This window comes from Motacilla alba, chromosome 3 (genome assembly GCF_015832195.1).
Source record: "Motacilla alba alba isolate MOTALB_02 chromosome 3, Motacilla_alba_V1.0_pri, whole genome shotgun sequence".
Lineage (NCBI taxonomy): Eukaryota > Metazoa > Chordata > Aves > Passeriformes > Motacillidae > Motacilla > Motacilla alba.
Window position 1 is genome coordinate 20,809,246 of NC_052018.1, and position 18,205 is coordinate 20,827,450.

At 37.8% G+C, this 18,205-nt stretch overlaps 1 protein-coding gene across 8 annotated transcripts in view; it reads left to right on the forward strand.

Moving 5' to 3' along the window:
- DLGAP2 (DLG associated protein 2) overlaps window positions 1-18,205 on the forward strand; it is a 445,650-nt gene that overhangs the window by 89,179 nt on the left and 338,266 nt on the right. The window contains exon 1 of one of the 8 annotated variants that reach the window (XM_038132411.1): window positions 15,675-18,131. The exons of the other annotated variants lie outside the window; for them this stretch is intronic. The gene's annotated coding sequence lies outside the window, so the exon portion shown is untranslated. Of the gene's footprint in view, window positions 1-15,674; window positions 18,132-18,205 lie in introns of those variants that run through there. 8 annotated transcript variants of the gene reach the window in all.

Below are 18,205 nucleotides of genomic sequence, written 5' to 3' on the forward strand. Positions count from 1 at the left end.
AATTGATTACTGTTGCCAGGGTCTGTTTTTCAGAAACACTTTTCCTTTCCAGGTATTCTGAATTGGTATTCCTCTAAACTCATATATGATGATATGGGTTGTCCATAATTTAGGATCTCTAGTACAGCTGAGTAGTGTCTCTGTCTCTTCATAAGCATGTTTTACATTTAACATCTTCCTAATGGATGGTAACTTTTAATTTATGACACAATCTGCCTGTACACAGAATTTCTTATGGAATTACTAACTAATTTTGCACACAGTTTAATGAAATAATTTTACAGTGATTTTGACTTTTTTGAGAATGTGGAATATGGAAGAATTCTGCCTGAAGGCATATTATTTAATCCAGTAGAAAACTGCATTTTTCACTCTAATTATATCTATTTGATGTGATGGCCGCAGGTTTTTTAAATCATTCAGATAATCAGAGAAGACCTCTAGGTCTAGAAGGTCTTATTTGAACTTTGGACTATCTCTTCTCCTTGTCCAAGGCAAGTTCTATTCATGCCTGCCTGGAGGTATCTCCTGATGGCTGTGCACCCTGTGACAGGTTCCACAACTTTCTGAAGCAAAATAGGTCTGCATGTGATTAGTCTTACTATTAGATATTGTGCAGACTATTTCAAACTAAATATATCATGTTGCAACTTTAAACTTAATATTATTGTTCAGTCCACCATAGACATAGAGAATATTTGATTTCTACCTGTTTGTGCAATAGTATTTTATGTACCTGGGAACTAGTGTCCTTGATTTGAGCCTTCTCTGTTCCAAGAAAAACTGTTAAAATGGTTTCTTGGTCCTTTAACCATTTTTTTTCTAAGCGTCTTGTGGAAAAAGTGAATCTGGCTTTGAACTCTTTTTTTCTTCAAGTGTGATGTGACTGCATTGAAATTTCTTCTTACAGAGGTAAGAAAATGTGATCACTGTTCCTAGATAACACAAATGTTTGTCTTGTAGTTATTTTTAAACCCAGTTAAAAAAATATTAAACATTTGCCTCTATTTCTGATATTAGTTGTAAAGCAAATGACGTAGGCCAACATAGCAGCCACAATGAAAAAATCCTGCCTAATCTATGTGAATTAGAAGCATAAGAAGAAAGCCATCATTTAAAAGCTCAATTTTAAGAGGTCCATTAATGTATACAGCTGTGAGTTGTCTTCCATTTAAACAGGAATTAAGGCATGATAACTTCTTAATTCTCAACTATATTCTTGTCCTCCATTCTTTCCTTCCCCCATCCCTCCATCTGTGGTAAAATGAGACTTTAAAAAGTATTCTCATTTCTGTATATCTTCTTAATTGTAACTAATTCATTCTATTGATTCATTTAGAGGTGATCTTTGCAGAAAGTCAAGAAAAACATTTAGCCTATTTCATCAGTTCTAACCTTGAAATTATTAACAGGATAGCTTCATTGATGTTATAGATATTGAATTTGGGATGCACTTACAATATTTAAAGTTCAACAACCAATAAGTAAAACATGAGTTATCTGGCAACAGTGACCCTTGACCATTTGCATTGCATTTGGCCATATATTTATGAAACAACTGCCATCTCAGTGATAATCCTTATTTTCAATCCTTAAGTGTTTTTCATTTAATATACTCACATTCAAATTACACACTGGGAAGTAAATCTGTAGGAGTTAAGTGCCTGTTTTCTTGTGTTATGCAAAATAAAGAAATGTGGTTAGACATATCGCTGCAATGATGATTTCCAACATCAAGTATTTTATTCAAATTTTGGCATGTATGGAATTAAATGGCATGTATGCATCTAGCAAAGGCTGCACACTTGCCTTCCATCTAGGTACATTTCCTCCTTTAAATTCCTAATATTAAATTTCTTAATATTAAATCACAATCAACTTGTTTTTCTTAAGCTGTGTGTGCTAGTTAGGTTTTGGAAATGAAGCTGTCTGAAGAAACTAAGGCTTCCTATACCTTCTTGGGGTATTTGGAAGTATTTGTTCATTTTTTTTCTCCTTTTATTTTATGACTGAATATTTGTTTTCAATTCAAAAGTACCTTTACCTTTTTTCTGGGATATTCACTAAGGGTTCTGGGGAATCTATTAATGTAATATTTTTGAGTTCAATGAGTTTGTCTTTCCTCCAGATCACCTCAAGTTGGCTAAAAAATGCAAAGATTATTTACAAATATGGCTGTGTACATTAAAATGATACAGAACTGGAACCTGGGCTTTCTGTCACAAGAGACGAAAGCTTCTGTAGGTCTGACTCCTTTCTTTATGAGGACCTGATACAGCAAAGCACTTAAAAGTATCTTTCCTCAAAGACATTAGTGAAAAATATGCTGAAAATTGGTAGAACAAAGTTTAATGGAGGAATTTAGACAACTTTGAAACGACAACAAAAAGTCATAGCAGAGGAGTAACTCCATTGTAGTTGAGGAAAATCACACTAATCACACTACTGATCATAAAAGAAATTAGGGAGTTTCAATAAATATTTCTAATCTGTATTCTACTTTTCTGGTGTAAGGCCTTGTGTTATGTAAGTCAGTAGTTCTTCTGTAACAGCAGTATCTACCAATAACACTAGAACTATCTGTAGAGTCAGGTCATTTACATCCCAGTGTGTAAAAAAGCTGGTTTGAAAGTTTTATGGTTCATTGTTTATACTAGAATAATTCAAGGACAGCTCAGGAAACTTCCCTACACATGGCAGGGGGAACTATGTGATATTTAAGGCTCCTTCCAACCCAAACCATTTTATGATTCTATGAAAATTCTGTATGTTTGCCAGTATTATACCAATATTCAAAGTAACAATCAGGATTGTTCCAGTAGCAAATTAGATTCATTTTATATAAAACCTGAATTCTGTCCAATCTTTGTTGGTTAGTAAGGAGTTACAGGTTTAGACTCTGTAATGGCTTTTCACATTTTTCAATGACAGTAGGCCTTGTCATAGAATCACAGAATGGCTTGGGTTGGAAGTGACCTTAAAGGTCCTGTAGTTCCAAAGCCCCTGCCATAGGCAGGGACACCTTCCACTAGATCAGGTTGTTCCAAGCTCCATCCAACCTGGCCTTAAACATTTCCAGGGATGCAGAGGTTTTCTTCAAGGTTTCAGTTAATTTCAGCCAAATGTACATAGAGTGTTGCAAGCTTCCTGACTTGATGCAGATGATTTTAAAAACATCCCTTCATTATAGCAGAGCCATGGGCGAGATACTGGTTGATAGACAGATCTCAAAAGGTTGCTGTGATGGCAGTGAAAAGAGGTCGTTTTTAGAATGGCTGTGAAACAAGTAGAACCAGGCTCAGCCCAATTCAGTACTCAACTGGAGGTAAATATAAAAAAAAAAATCTTCTAAAACTTGTATCTGAAACAAACAATTAGAGCACCATGACTAAAATATGTGTATGAATTAATGTCGTTCATGTCCACAAAGATGGACACTTTGTTCAGGGAAAAATTAAATGGCCAATTAGGACCAAGAAAAAGAGATCATAAAACTAAAATAGCAAAGAATATCTTCTTGGAAATGTAAACTCTTTCTGTTCTCTGGTGCTGGATATGGGATGCAACACTGCTCAGTTACTTATTCAGTATTTAAGCAAAGGACTAGGGAACAGGAGGGGGGCTTCAGCATTACAGTGGTGTTCTTGATATTAGTATGTGACAGTTTTCTTGCTTGTCCATTTTAAGTGACCTTGGAAGAATACATAGGCATGTAAAAAAAGGAAAAAAACCCTTTAAGATCTGGGTAAAATGCATTACATCAGACTCAGTTTGATCTTTGGCTTTTCAGAAACAGAGGTGTATTTCAGCTGAACCAGATCAGTCCAGAGTGAAGGCATCGTCAAATACAAGGCTCTTCAAATTGTCAGAGAAAAGTAGAACAAGACAACTACAAATAAGGCAATTCTTTTTCCTATGGTGAAAATGGAGATAGAAATATCTGGTGAAACTTATTTCCCATGGCAAATCCTTTGTCTCTGGCCAGCTCCCACTCATATCTGTTTTGTTTCATACCTGAGGAGTTTTGGGTTGACCCTTCCAGCTCAAGAGGCCAGTCCTGCTGAGTCAGAGGTGTATTTCTAGAATATGCATGAGACATGCACTACAATACCTAGCCAAATGATAACACTTTAGAACACCAGGCTTCTGACTTCTCTTTATGGGATTTTGCAGGGTACTTGTCATTGAAATACCTTGCTAATGCACTTCAGGTAGATGTGAATGTCTTCATCTAGGCCACTTTGCTTATTTACTTGTGTAGCAGGGGGCAGGTACTGATGACCTTTAAGACTAATTGCTGCATGCCAATTTTGCTAAATATAAAACTAGATGTTAGCTGTTGAACTAAATTTAAAAAATGCAAATTCCCTCTTCCCTCTCTTGATTTTGTCTACAGATTTATTTTTTTTTAAATTCTTATTGTGTAAATTTCTTTCTGGGCATTGGTGTTTCAGTGGCCAAGGTGTAGAGGCTGCTGTCAGTACAACCACAACATGCACCCAATGTGGGACTCTCTAAAAGGTCATGATTTAAAGCAACCAAGTTGACTGGAATTTTTGTGTAAAATGTAGATGTCCATGGAAAAATTGTGACCAAACTAGGAGATTTCATGATCTTTTCTAGGTCTTTGTTTCTTTGGGAAATAATGAACTGTATGGAAGTTGTTTTTCTGGTAATTAGGGCTTCAGGAGCAGGGTGAAATGATTTCTTCATCACATCCTATTACCTGTACCATGTAGCTTGCATATTCTCCTGAAGTTTACACCTAAATTACTGTCTTATTCCCAGCTGTCTGTAGCATCAGAGCTTTTAACTTTTATCTTGATGTTATCATGGATGGATCTTTCTGGCTCTGAAGTGATCAGAGATCACTTGTTATGCAGATGAACAAGCTGAAGAGCAATTTCATAGCAGCAATTCTGAATGAATCAGAAGTGAAATGAGGATTAACAGGGCTGTCAAGCTGTGCCTTGCTGAGAAGTACACAAGATACATCTTTGCCTACTTCCAGTAATCCTGCATCACAAAATATTCAAAACATTTCCTAATCTAGTTTTGCACACAAGTAAATGCATGTACTGTGTCCTAACTGCTGAATTCAGTCAAATTTTAAAAGTATGCAAATATTACGTGCTCATGATGTATGTACAATGAATGTGATTTGCATGGGACTAAATGCTGACACATGCTTCTCAAAAGCATTGAAAAGTGTTTCCTGAGCAGAGTGCAGTATTTTTAGTGTTGCAGATGAAAGTTCTGTCATTGTTACAGTGAGTCTAATGTTTGTAGATAAAGGGCTCAGGCTATTGTCAAGTTGTTGATAAATTCAGGTCCAAAGCTATTTGAAAAAGGAAAGTGCTTATTTCTTAAAAGTGTTAAAGTATCATTGCATTTAGTTCTATTTCTATGAAAACATCCATCCTGGTAAATCAGTAATGTGTAAATTAATTTAATGTGTTATGATAAAAAGATATCCCTGGTAACTTAAAAACTGCATTATTAGAATTTGAATCAATACTTTTGCAAACAGGTCTCATGGACAAGTCATGCAACCAAGTAAAGCTGTGCTGATTTTAAGTGGGTTCTTGAGAGATTACAGGATTTCTGTGCAGGAAGATATAGCAGGATTGATTTTCAGATCTTATTTACTTAATTTCTTTGGACATGTGTGCCTAATCTCACATTTGAGAGAAATAACCAGGAATTAGGAGAATGTCTGCTAATTTTCTGTCAGAGGTGGGTTACTTTATTACATTTCATTGAAATGATTATGTTTTGTAAGCTTAATAGCTTAATTCTGTCACAGAGGTTCAGAGTCCTGTCAAAAATTGTTGTTTTATAAATCACACCCAGAGTAGAAAACCGGTAATTCCCACATTTGGATGGATTGGAGAATAACTTGGTAATATTCCTATGCTTTAAGGATTTTGTAAAATATTTCTCTTCCACACAAATATGAATACCAATTTTCCAATGAGTTCTAATATTCTGATTTGCCTGTTGTTTAAAAGTGAATCTACCTTTGTAGGCTGGAGGCGTTGGCAAGGCACGGTTGTTGTATCACGCATGGCAAAAAGATTGATCCAAGACTAGCAGAAACCAAGACTATTGACAATCTTTTAACTTAATTTTATAATGGGAATAATAATGTGTGCTTTGGAGGGTGAAAATTTTAAACATTATTAAAAACTAAAAGCAATTACAGTGACTCAGAAAAAATAAATACAATAATTGCAACTGGAAAAGGCTATAATGAGATTATAATGGTACAATTATAATAAAAACAAATAGTAAGCAAAGGCAGATTATGCTCTCACAAATGTAAAGTTCCTGACAATAGCTGGTGAAAAGAAAGGGTAAGATGGATCGGGAACATTTTGGAAACTGATGGTGCAGTAATTAGCTGTGAGCTGTGCTGCAGAAGCACTACAAGCAGTGAGAAACTGCCCTTTTGGAGAATAGGGCCAAACTGAGCTATCTCTATGTGGAGGCTGAGTGGGGCAGGAGGAAGGCAATTTGGGGATGCAATCCCCTTTTTGGGGGTAATCTGAAAGCAGGATGTGTTTTGAATTACTCATGTTCAGTCATAACCTAATCTCCCATAGTACTAATTCTGGCCTGTGATAATATTTTTTTTCAGCAGTGATATTAGAATCCAAAAGTGAGCAATTAAGCAAGAGAGAGATTGAATTATTGTTTTAGTTTGTTCTGTGGTATCTCCCAAAGGTTTTCTGGAACCTCTGATTACTCTTATTAATGTTTTTACAAATGTACCATCACAAACGTGGGCTGACACTGCCAGAGCTGCCTCCACAAGGGCACTATTGAGAGGGGATTGGCTGCCTGGCCACGTGCTCCCAAAGTGATTGATGTCAATGCCAACATGGGAAGAGACAGTCCTGAGCTGGGCTGATGATCCTATGTTCCCCCACTGTTAAGGTCATGGAAATATCTGTGCAAGCAAATAGAAGAGGGGAGGAAAGAACCAATCCAGAATAAAACTCATCCTGAATGTGTATTAATTCCCAGTTAAGCAGCTACAAGTCCCACTGCAAAGCCACAAGAACTAAGTGGACAGATGTTGTGACGCAGAGCTACCTCTCAGTAATACTGCATGAGGTTCCAGCTTCCAGCAATCAGAGATCTGCAGTGTTAGGTATTGACAGGGATCTATGCAAAGTAAAGAATAACTTTTTTTTTCAGACATTTCAGACATTACTCATTAGATCCAATTTGTGCATGTTACCCTCACAGTAAGCGAATGTTCCTTGGTGAATTTTGTTTGCCGGTGTTGATGTGGCACAGGCCTTTGTGTACAGATAAGGGATATTGGGGAAGGTTGTGAATGACCTGTGGGCCTGGGCTGAATAACAACAGGTCTGTCTATGAGCTGGATTCAGAGGTTCTTGCCGTGAAAGCAGAAGAATAATGCTGAATATCCTAAATTCTTGGTGATGATCAGGTTCCTTCCTTTCTGTCTCATTTCCAACCTGTCACAGCACTGGTTCTCCATTTTGGTGCTATTTACTTCCTCCTCTGTCCCTCTTCCTCAAGCTCCTCGCTCCTGGTTCACTACTTGCTGAGGAAGTTTGAGTCTCTGCCTCTGAACTTCTCATTGCACTCAATACTGGTGTTCCTGGAAACAAGATGTACTTTGAACCCAGTAACCCAGTTTTTTAGCTTGAATGTTATTACTGAGAGGACCCTTTTTTTTTTTAGAAACATTTCTGAGTGGCAATCTGAGCCAACCAAAGCAAAGCTTAGCTTCAAATCTTTGAGTCAAGGTAGTAAATTATATATATTGTTGCTTTCATGCTCACTTTGGACCAGAAAGGCTGTTTAAAAGTTGTATATCTGTGTAGAAAACTTAATGCCTGGAAAAACAGGTCACAACCTCTTGGCAATCTTATACACACATAATAATAATAATAATAATAAAAAAAAATAATAATAGACATTGCTCATATATGGGCATTTAAGTCTCTCAAGAAAATACTTGATATACAACCAAGAAGCTCATATGCCTTAAATTCTTTTTCCTTTTCAGTTGTCTCACACACATCTGATGTCTTCATGTTTACAAAGCCAAACGAAGCTGACAGTGACTTACTTTATATAGAGTAGAGGCTCTAAAGGTCTTTTTCAATTGATAACTTTTTTCAAGCCATATTTTCTACACTGATCTTTGGCCATTTTTTCGTCAACCACTTTTTGTGTTCTTTGCATCTTGGCACAGTGATAGTGCCTCTGCTGGGGCTGGTGGGAACGCGGGATTTGAAAAGGGCACGGATACTGAATCATGCACATCTTGTATTCTGATGAAAAAACATGTACAGTGTCTTACAAGTTGCTCCCAGGAGAATTTTACTTAAATGTTAATAAGACACAGTAGTAATGCACTAGCAGCATCCATGAGAATAGCTGACGATGAACTGGCAGTACTGGGAATGGGCCAGGTTAGATCCTGCCACTGTCCTGCCACGCCAGGGATGTCCCATGCCTGAGTGGTTGCTGTTGTGTGCCCTCCAGAGAGGCCAAATTCTGCCAGCTTGTTCTCAGCTTCTACCAAATGAACCTACTTAAAACAGGAATACACATTTTATACTGGGGCTGTGTGTAGCTACCTCTGTGCTTTAAGGAAAATGACAAAATTGCATATAAACAGAAAATTTGGAGGGACTGAGAAGGCAGTAATTTTTCCATTCATAGATTTGTTGCTGTAGGAGGGAAGATTATAACCATGTCACCTAGACTAGTGACATCTGAGTTAGCTGAACTGGTTTTGTGTTGAGCAGCTCTGTGGCTTTCTGATCTTTTTGACATGGAGGACAGTGCAGAATACCTCCAAGATTACCTATGACCAGTATTTTTGACCTCAAATACAAAACTATAGAGTTACAGTAAGATACTTTTGTGTGGAGAAAGGACTTGCGTACAGCATTTTAGCTTTTTAGTGCATGAACTGTTTCCTCTTGTTTGCAGTTTGTGTAAATATATATTACAATTCACAGAAATTAAATTAGGGGTTTTTTTAAATTAGGATACCAAAATAATTTTTTTCTAATTTCTGTCAAATGTAAAAATCTTCAAATTAAATGTTAGTAAGAAACTCTTTCTTGTTTTCTTGTCTCTGTAGTATTAATTTTCTGCTATGTGGGAATGGAAGAAAAAGACCTTATTACTGTTATTTCCGTTAGGGTTCCTTACACATTCTTCATGACAGCACCTAAATTTTGAATATTGCAAGGTGAATGGAAATAATTAAACTTTAATCTGTCCTGTTGTATATATGACCAAAAGGAAAACAGCAAATGCAAATTTCTTTCAGTGAAAACTTGAAGACTGAAAAAAAGGCATTTTATTATTCTTCCTTTAATATTTTCAACTAATGTAAGTATCTCTTTATCTCTTATCATTTGATTTTTGTGGAGACTTCTGGAGAAGTCTCAATTTTATTACAGCATGGTTTCATAGAAAAGGAAAAAAAAAGAGAGGCAGCAAACATTATTTATTCCAGTGTTCACAATACTCTGAAAGTAGAAGTAAAAAGAAGGGGACAGCCTCTGAGCAAGAGAGGCTGAAGTTTTAATTTCAGTCGTTTTAGATCTGTAGCTACTTTTCCCCTTTTCATCCATTTGTATGCAGCTGGACTGGAGGAAGCCTCTGCAAGGAGGCCTGGATGGGTATCAGTGGTGCAGAAGAAAACATTCTCCTTTATTAAAATGTGGCCCATTGCAAAGTAGGAGCCCCATGGAGAGCAAAGGTACAGTGATGTTATAATTAGCATAGCTATACTCAGGTAATGTGAACATCCCCCATCAGAAAATTATATATAACTGATTGAACTCAGCATCTTGAAAATCAGGTTGTTAAATGAACTTTAGTGACTGAGAATTTGATGTTTAGATGTAGTTCAGTTTCTCCCACCCCTCCCACCAGAGGCCAGTAATGTAGATATTTTGCCTAAAACATCTATTCTGTCGCTTCTTCCTGAAAGAAAAAAATGCTGGCCTTCTGTGATATTTGGTGAGCATGTTTGGAAATCTTAGTTCTAAAATAAGGAGAAATTATTTTTCATGCCTACTAGTTCAAGCAATGCATCCTTTTAAAAAAAAGAAACACAGAATCATTTCATTTGGAAAAGACCTCTAAGTTCTGATCAAGACCATCATTAACCCAGTGCTGCCAAGTCCACCATTAACCACAACCCTATGCACCATATCTACACATCTTTTAAATATCTTCAGGGACAGTGATTCCACCACTTCTCTGAGAAGCCTGTTTCAATGTTTGACAACCCTTTTGGTGAAGAAATTTTTCCTAATATCCAAAATAAACCTTCCTTGTTGCAACTTGAGGCCATCTACTCTCATCCTACTGCTTGTTAGTCGGGAAAAGAGACCGACCCCCACCTCGCTACACCCTCCTTTCAAGCAGTTGTAGAGAGCAATGAGGTCTCCTTTGAACCTCCTGTTCTCCAGACAGAATAATCACAGCTCCCTCAGCTGTTGCTCATCAGACTTGTGCTCCTGACCCTTCACCAGCTCCATTGCCCTTCCCTGGATTTGCTCCAGGCCCTCAATGTCTTTCTTCTAGTGAGGGACCCAAAATTAAACATAGTTTAGTTTTAGGATTTGATGTGTGGCCTCACCAGTGCTGAATACAGTGGGACAATCCCTGCCCTGGTCCTGCTGGCCACACTATTGCTGATACAGGCCAGGATGACATTGGCCTTCTTGGCCACCTGGACACATGCTGGCTCGTGTTCAGCAGATGTTGACCAGCACCCCCAGCTCCTTTTCCAGAGGGCAGCTTTCCAGACACTCTGTCCCCAGCCTGCAGCATTTCAGGGCTTCACTGGGATCCAAGGGCAGGACCTGGCACTTGTTCAGGTTGAACCTCATAAAAGTGGCCTCAGGCCATCAATCCAGCCAGTCCAGGTCCCTCTACGGAGCTTTCTTACTCTCCAGCAAATTAACATTCCCACCAAATTTGGTGTGGTCTGAAAACTGGCTGAGGAAGCATCAATCCCCAGTTCATTAATGAAGGTATTAAACAGGGCTGGCCCCAACTCCAAGCCCTGGGAAACACCAGTATGTGGCAAGTCTTTGTGGAGAAACCCACGGCTTCCTTTTATGAGTAGTCCTCATAGGAGGTTTTCCGCCTGCCTGTGCAATTGTCAGGTGAAAAAGTATCTCCAACAGGCTCTTCTTTCTTGAGCTCCATGCAACTTTATCTGCTTGCTGGCTAACAACAGAGCACACTGTTCCATTTACATCCAGTCCATGGGAAACTTGTTGACTATTTTCTTTAAAAAATACAAGACAGATTCTCTCTAGCCTATTCTTTTCTCATCACTGCTTCTTCCCTTTGCTGTGTGTAAAGGTCAGGTGCAAGCCCCAACCTGACCTACCTTCTGTGTCACCTTGGACAGTGCTTGTCAGGAGAGCTTGACTGCTGTCTGCATTGAATGGTGAGGTTTGGGTCATTGTGAGCCCCTTACTGTGGTCCAAGGGGAAATTACTCAATTCTGCCACTTCTCAGCGATGCAAGGGCTTTAACAATCACTATAGAGCTCTCAGCCACCTTTTCCTTGAGTTTTTGAACCAAATACTTTTTAAAATAAGAAATTGAAAAATCCTCTTTATTTTCTTTAGTTCTATATAGACAAATGATGACTATCTTGTGTCTAAAGCTCCAGTGCAATGCCACTTCATTCAGGGATGCTAGCCACAGCTCCACTGTCTTTCAGTAAGGAAATGACTTCTGCAGCTTCCTGAGGAAGCTGATTTAACTCTTGAAGTTAGTGCTGGATGGGTAAGCAGTTTGTCCACACTCAGGACACTGCATAAGAAGCAGGAAAATAAGCCAAGAGAAGTCACAATGAACAACCTAAAGGAAGCTGTTGATCACAAAAATACTTTAATAGTAAAAAATGGATTAAACTTCTGAGAAGTCCACTTGGTCATCATGATTAACTTCCCACAGTATGAAAGAAAATTGGTGCTGGTTCTGCATGCCTGGTGATTGTAGGTCCTCCCAGCCAGGAGGCTCTTCAAAACACCATGAAGCAGTTGCAATTTGTGCTGTATGAAGAAGCTGTCCTGATTTAAATCATCCCGTAGGCTGATTTAAACGTAGGATATTGAGACAAGAGATATATCACCATCAGGTAAGTTTTCTCCTATCAGAAGCCTTGCATTTCAGACGTGTCTTTGCATATAGTAAGGTACTACATACTTTATTTGGTGCACCAACTACCAACAAGATAGATACACTTAGATACTGTTCTTAGCTTATATATAAATTTGGAAATTCACTATTTCTATTTTGGACTCAAAAGTGCACTTCTCAATGTGTCTCTGCTCCGGCTGTCCTCATGAATAGTTGATTAATAACAGGTTTATATGTCTATCCACAATGCATAGTTGCCTAGTCAGACCTCTTCTGTTGCTTCTATATATTTCACCAATAGATGGAGTAGAAAGTTCCATAAATTCTTTAAAGATTCATTCAGATGATAGCTTAATTGTAAAGTAATTCTGGCCTGCAAGAAGTTATGTAATATAATACCAGCTTTTAAATTTGTAAATAAAATAAAAATACATGTAAGTGTCTTTACTAAACAAGGCGTTGACAGAAAGACTTCCTTTTACCTCAGCTATTCTTTGGTGTTCTAGCATTAAAGAAAGTTTTTTTGGAATATACTATTGTGCACAGCTGTTTGGTAGGAGGAAGTGGGGGTGTCTTCAGTGAAACACATAAGTTTTGCATGCAAAGAGTACTATTTTTGTTGTGCATTAATATTCAGTTTTGTTAAGGTGGATCAAGAAGAAACAAGTTCTGTGATCAGCGGATTCTTGACAGTAATCAATTAACTGACGTTGATTTCCATTATTAAATGGTCATGTTTAGTGTATAGCCTGGACAATTAAGTGCAATATGTACCTCTCAGAGAATAAAATGAAACCAAACATGATGCAGGGATTTCTTTTTCTCTTTTCCTTTCCACTATTATATTGTTATGCTTTATTATTCCTGAGTCTCCCCATCATGAAATGTGAAATTAGGTTTGTTTGGATTTATCTACTTGGCATTCTTAAGCTTTGTGACATAGGAACTATGAGTTTAATATAAATGTTATTTTTATTCATTTTGTAATTCAGTAATGCACTCTTCAATGTATAAAAGAATCAGGCTTACAGAACAGAGTTTAGACAGAGTGAATAATAAAATATGCTTTCTCTTTAAAAATTAAATAAATAACCACTGTCTAGTTTAGTAATTGTAACTGTCTTGCTCTTGCCTGCTTCTTCTCTCTCTTTATTCTGTCCAGGAGTGTCTTTCTCCAAGACAGTGATTTGCAGACTTGATTGCTAAATGGTGATCCCATGTCACTGGAATCTGGACAATGAAAACAGTCCTAGAAATGTTATGACTCAAGCATTTAAGTTAGCTTTTACAGTCTCCTTCCTCTTTTTTTACTATCCTTTCATTTTTTCCTTCCCTTTATCTCCCAGAATTGAAAACCATCTGATAAACATAGGCTTGAAAATTCAATTACAGCAGAAACATTGGTAGATTCTTAATTTTTCCTCAAAGTCTGAAAATGAGGAGAGGCTTAAAGGGAAAAATCTGCCTTTGCCATTGGTGCTCTTCACTAACCCATGCTTAAGGGAGGGGGAGGAGGCAGCTCTCCAAACTTCTTCTACCTCAGAATCAGTTCAGTCATAATTACGTAACTACATTCAAACAGGTTCAAACCCCCCACCTGGCAAGAGCATATGGTGATGTAAAGGGATATTTAATCTAGTGTGCTTCCTTTTTGTTGGAGTGAGGCAATGACACGTTCCAGGCGTCAGAAGAAGCCCCCAGCTGGTGCCATTATCATTACCTTACCTCCTGTGCACGGGCACACAAGGCTGACCAGGGAGCAAGTGCTATGTGACCCTTGCTGAAGTCAGAAGAGCTGAAGGGTTGACTTGAATTATTGATGGATGCAGTTCCCACGCAGGTTATGCCAGCTCTGTGACCCTCTCGCCTGCCCAGATCTTGTTCTGCTGTGTCTCTTGTACCTATCACAGGACATGAGGGGGACAGCTGGTGCCAGAGTAGCCTCTCTGCATGAAATTTCTCAGTCTGAGGGTAGGGCAGACCTCTTATCAGGAACTGGGGTGTCTTTAAGCCTGTGGAGGTAGGCTAGCACCATTGGGCTAGAGAGAGGTAATTTTGATTCGTGATTTAGGCAAAAGGACTTCAGTCTCTTCAGGGAAAGGTAAGTCAGAAGATTTTCAAAATGATAATGTACTTTCTAACCTGAACCCCTCCTGTGATAACTTAAAATGCAATAGCCTAATAAGCCATAATTAGCAATGAAGTCCCTTCTCATTGCTGTGAAGTCCCAAGAATGTGCTGTGAAGAGTTACGCCTCTTCTCTTCTGAAAGTTGTTAGAGCTCTCCCCCTCTCCCTGTTCTCCTTTAGCAAGAGCCAAGAGTGATGTCTGCCTCCATTGTAAATAATAATAGACCTGGTGGGAATTGCCTGGACCAACAGTTGCCTTCTCTTAAAAAGAGAAATAAGTTTTTACTGAAGTTCATTTCTCCTGGGAAGCGGCCAGGTTGCTCATGCGGGTGGTTGCTCATGCTTCAATATCTTCTGCTGCTTATAGCTTGAGTTTGCTATTGTTTTGTACATTTTGCTATTCTCCCAAGTATCTTGTCAGAGATTTTATACCAAGTGGTTTATGTTTGTCCTTTTCACCCAACCAGATATGGCTCTAAATAAAATACCTGCTCTGAAAGAAAAGAAAATTGGGAACTAGAAAACAAGTCAACCTTTCAACTGAGCAACAAACTGCAGTCATATGTTTGAGGACAGACTTTAACCCCAGTCTTGAACCACAATTTATCTGTATTTTGACATGCTCCTGGCACAGAACAGACAAAGAACATCAAATATGGCTTCTGAAATAGCTTTTAGGCTGGAGGACTTGTGCAATCCTCCTGTCTGGGACCTGAGGATACAGACTTGCCACAGCTCCTGAGAGCTGGACTAATCATTTCACATAACTAAAACAGAGTTACAAGATTTTTCTTATGTTATTTTTTCCCTTTAATTCAGAACCAGTTGAATTACCAGTTTTCAATGATATTTTTAAAGCAGGGTCTTAAGTGCTTCCTTTTTTTTCTTTTTTTTTTTTTTTTTTTTTTATAGAAACTTCAATATTGCTTTCATGGCACATTTTAACTTAAAAGAAAAAAAGTCTGGAATTTTAGTATGCATTTTGCAGTCAGAGTAAAATATGAGTAGAATTGAAGACTTAAAGATATAAAATATTGGTGATTCTGTTGATTATGAACCCAGAATATCTGTTGCAATTGCCTTGCTTGATCTTTTATATAATGTAGTTCATGTGATTTCCTTTAAATAATACTTGTTTGAAATTGACCCAATCTTTTAGGTAGAAAAGGATCTAATTATGATTTAAAAAATAGAGTTATTTTTATAAGAACTTCACCTTATCACAGTGTTCCTGATGAACATCTAAGTGACATATTTAACAGCAGTTTACTTTAGTGCCATTACAAACCCCCAGTAAAACATTTTAATAATCTTACTACAAGAGAATAAAGATTAATTAGTGTCTTTAAGGGACATTATATTAATTAAGTTTAAATTATTCCTTTTTTCTTAGTGTACTAGTTCTGTAATTTTCAGTTAGATAGTTGTTGTTGTTTTTGCCTTTATATCTTTTTGTGTACTTGGATTTCCTGTCAATGGCTTTGTTTGGAGTAAAAAACTTCTAAGAAAAACAGAGCAAGACACAAATCACTTAGAGAGTTCCTGAAAATAATGACAAATTTTATACAAAAAAAAATTGAAATAATTAAATTTACCATATATTATGCAATTGTAGACAGAAGACAGACTACTGGATTATTGGTTGTTGGACTTTTTTTTCATTTTTCTTTTCCCCATGTGTTAGAGAATTGATACTCTGTCCAGGATTTCAGTGAAGCAACACAATTAAAAGTTCAGTGTTTTCCAAATAAAATAGTTTTTAATTGTTTTTTCTCGGGAAGGACTTCTTACACCTCCACAATAATAAGTATTCTTATGTGCTTCAACTAACCACCCACTCACTTTCTCTCTTTAAAGGATCATCTATCCCAATTACCATTGAGACTTTTCAGTCTCTCATTAAATTTGGAGCAGTAGGCAATTTAATCAGGTGGTGATCAGTGTGATATTACAGAACATGACCTTTATAAAGTGTATCTAACAAATTTGGATATTCTGTGTTACCAAACATACTTAGCGTTTAGTTCGTTTACAGTTCTCTTTGGGGGAAAAAAAAAGTGACTCATAGACAGCACTGGTAAGCAAAAAAAAAAAAAAAAAAGGGTTTATGTATGTTATTTGTCTTTAATTTGAAGTGTTTTCTCTTGCATGTCAAGCAAATATGAATTTCCACCCCCAATCTGGACAAGTTTGAATCAACCCTGGAGCTGACTGAGAATGTGGGACATTGGTACAGCATCATTCTTCAGATGAATGCCACATTCTGCCTCTTTTTTCCCCTAGTCAGAGTGTCATCTCCCATTTCTTGCAGAGAAGGAACCCTTTGCAGATGGAGCTTTTACGTGCTGAGCAGTGACTCAGAGCGCGCCCGTGGGCTGCGCAGCGGAGCTGCGGCGGTGGGAGCTGCAGGAAGCAGAGGGGGTGCGGCAGCCTCTCCAGCTTCTGGGGGCTCCAGGGGCTCTGCACGCTGCCAGGGATGCTGCAGCTTCAGCAGCTTCCAGAGGGGCCTTCTCTGGAAATCCCTGGAGACTTAGGGGGCTGCTCTGCCAAAAAGTGGGCTTCACCTAGGGCCAATATGTAGAGTAGGAAACCTGTCAGGCCAAAAGGAGTTTCATGCTGGTGCAGAAGGGTTTGGCATGGCAGTATTGAAGCACACTAAGCCATTCAGTATGATTGCTATCAGTGGTCACCAGGAGTTAGGAAATGAGAGCTACCCTGATACCAATGAGACACTAAAATTTTTGTTTGAGTTTAGTATATTTAGTTGTGCAGCACAACACAAGATCTAAAGCAACTATCTTTCCCTAACATTCAGATCACAAATCTGGTTGATTTTTTTTCTCCTCGCTCATAAGACTGCAAACACAGATAGTCCTTAAAAATTCTGTTATTTGAAGCCTAAGATGCAAAACCCCAGACCAGCAGCTCAGCCATGGGTCTTTTTATAGATAATCTCAATTAGCTAAAGCTGTCCATCCATGTGCCATTTGGAAGCTCTGAATCTAGATTTTTCATCACACAGGGTGAATTGCAAGTTAGATAGGTAGGATTTGACTTCTAAGAGCGTGAATATAATGTTTCTTCTCCTCTAGTACTAAAAAACTCAAATGGATGCCCTGAGATATAATATCCAGTGTATTTTTGCATCTCTGCTTTAGATATTAACATGCTCTGAGTATCCAAATATCTTTTTCATACTATCTTGCATTATGTAGTGCAACAGTATTTAGTGCTGCCAGTCAGAGAGGAAGAGATGACATCCTTTTCTCTGCATGCAGATCTCTGAATTCCTCTAACATAATCCTCATATGTTTCTTCAGCTAGGCCCATCTCATATAACTATATCAGAAGTACAAAAGTATTTTTGTCAAGGAGTCAGGACTACACTTGTGAGGGGTAATATAAAGGTGTTATTACTACTGCAGTTGAGTCCTGAATCAATTCCTTCTAGGAAAAGAGGGCCAGTTTAATGAGATCAGAATTAACAAAGGTTCAACAGTTTCTTCCCTCTGTGGAGTAAAGGAATTAACAAAAAAACACTATGCCAAAATTTAGCATCTTGGTTCTACCTTTCATATTTTCACAAGTACACATCCAGAAAGAAAATTTGTCAGTTGTCTCTAAGCAACGTGTTAGGCAGTGTTGCAATTTTTCATGTGACTCTAAAATAAATAATTTATTTCACGTAAATAGTGAGGACACCTATGTTGAATGGTGGATTAGTTTGTAAAAAGCAGAAGATTTATATCTGATTATTTTGACTCCTTACTATGAGTCTTATCTGGGAATGCTGCTCATCAAAAACTCACATTGAAATGGGAAGAGAAAGGTAAGCTTAAGAAACAGAATGCTTTTAATATCTTACAGCACATAAAATTACCAATAGGTCCTTAAAAAAAAGAT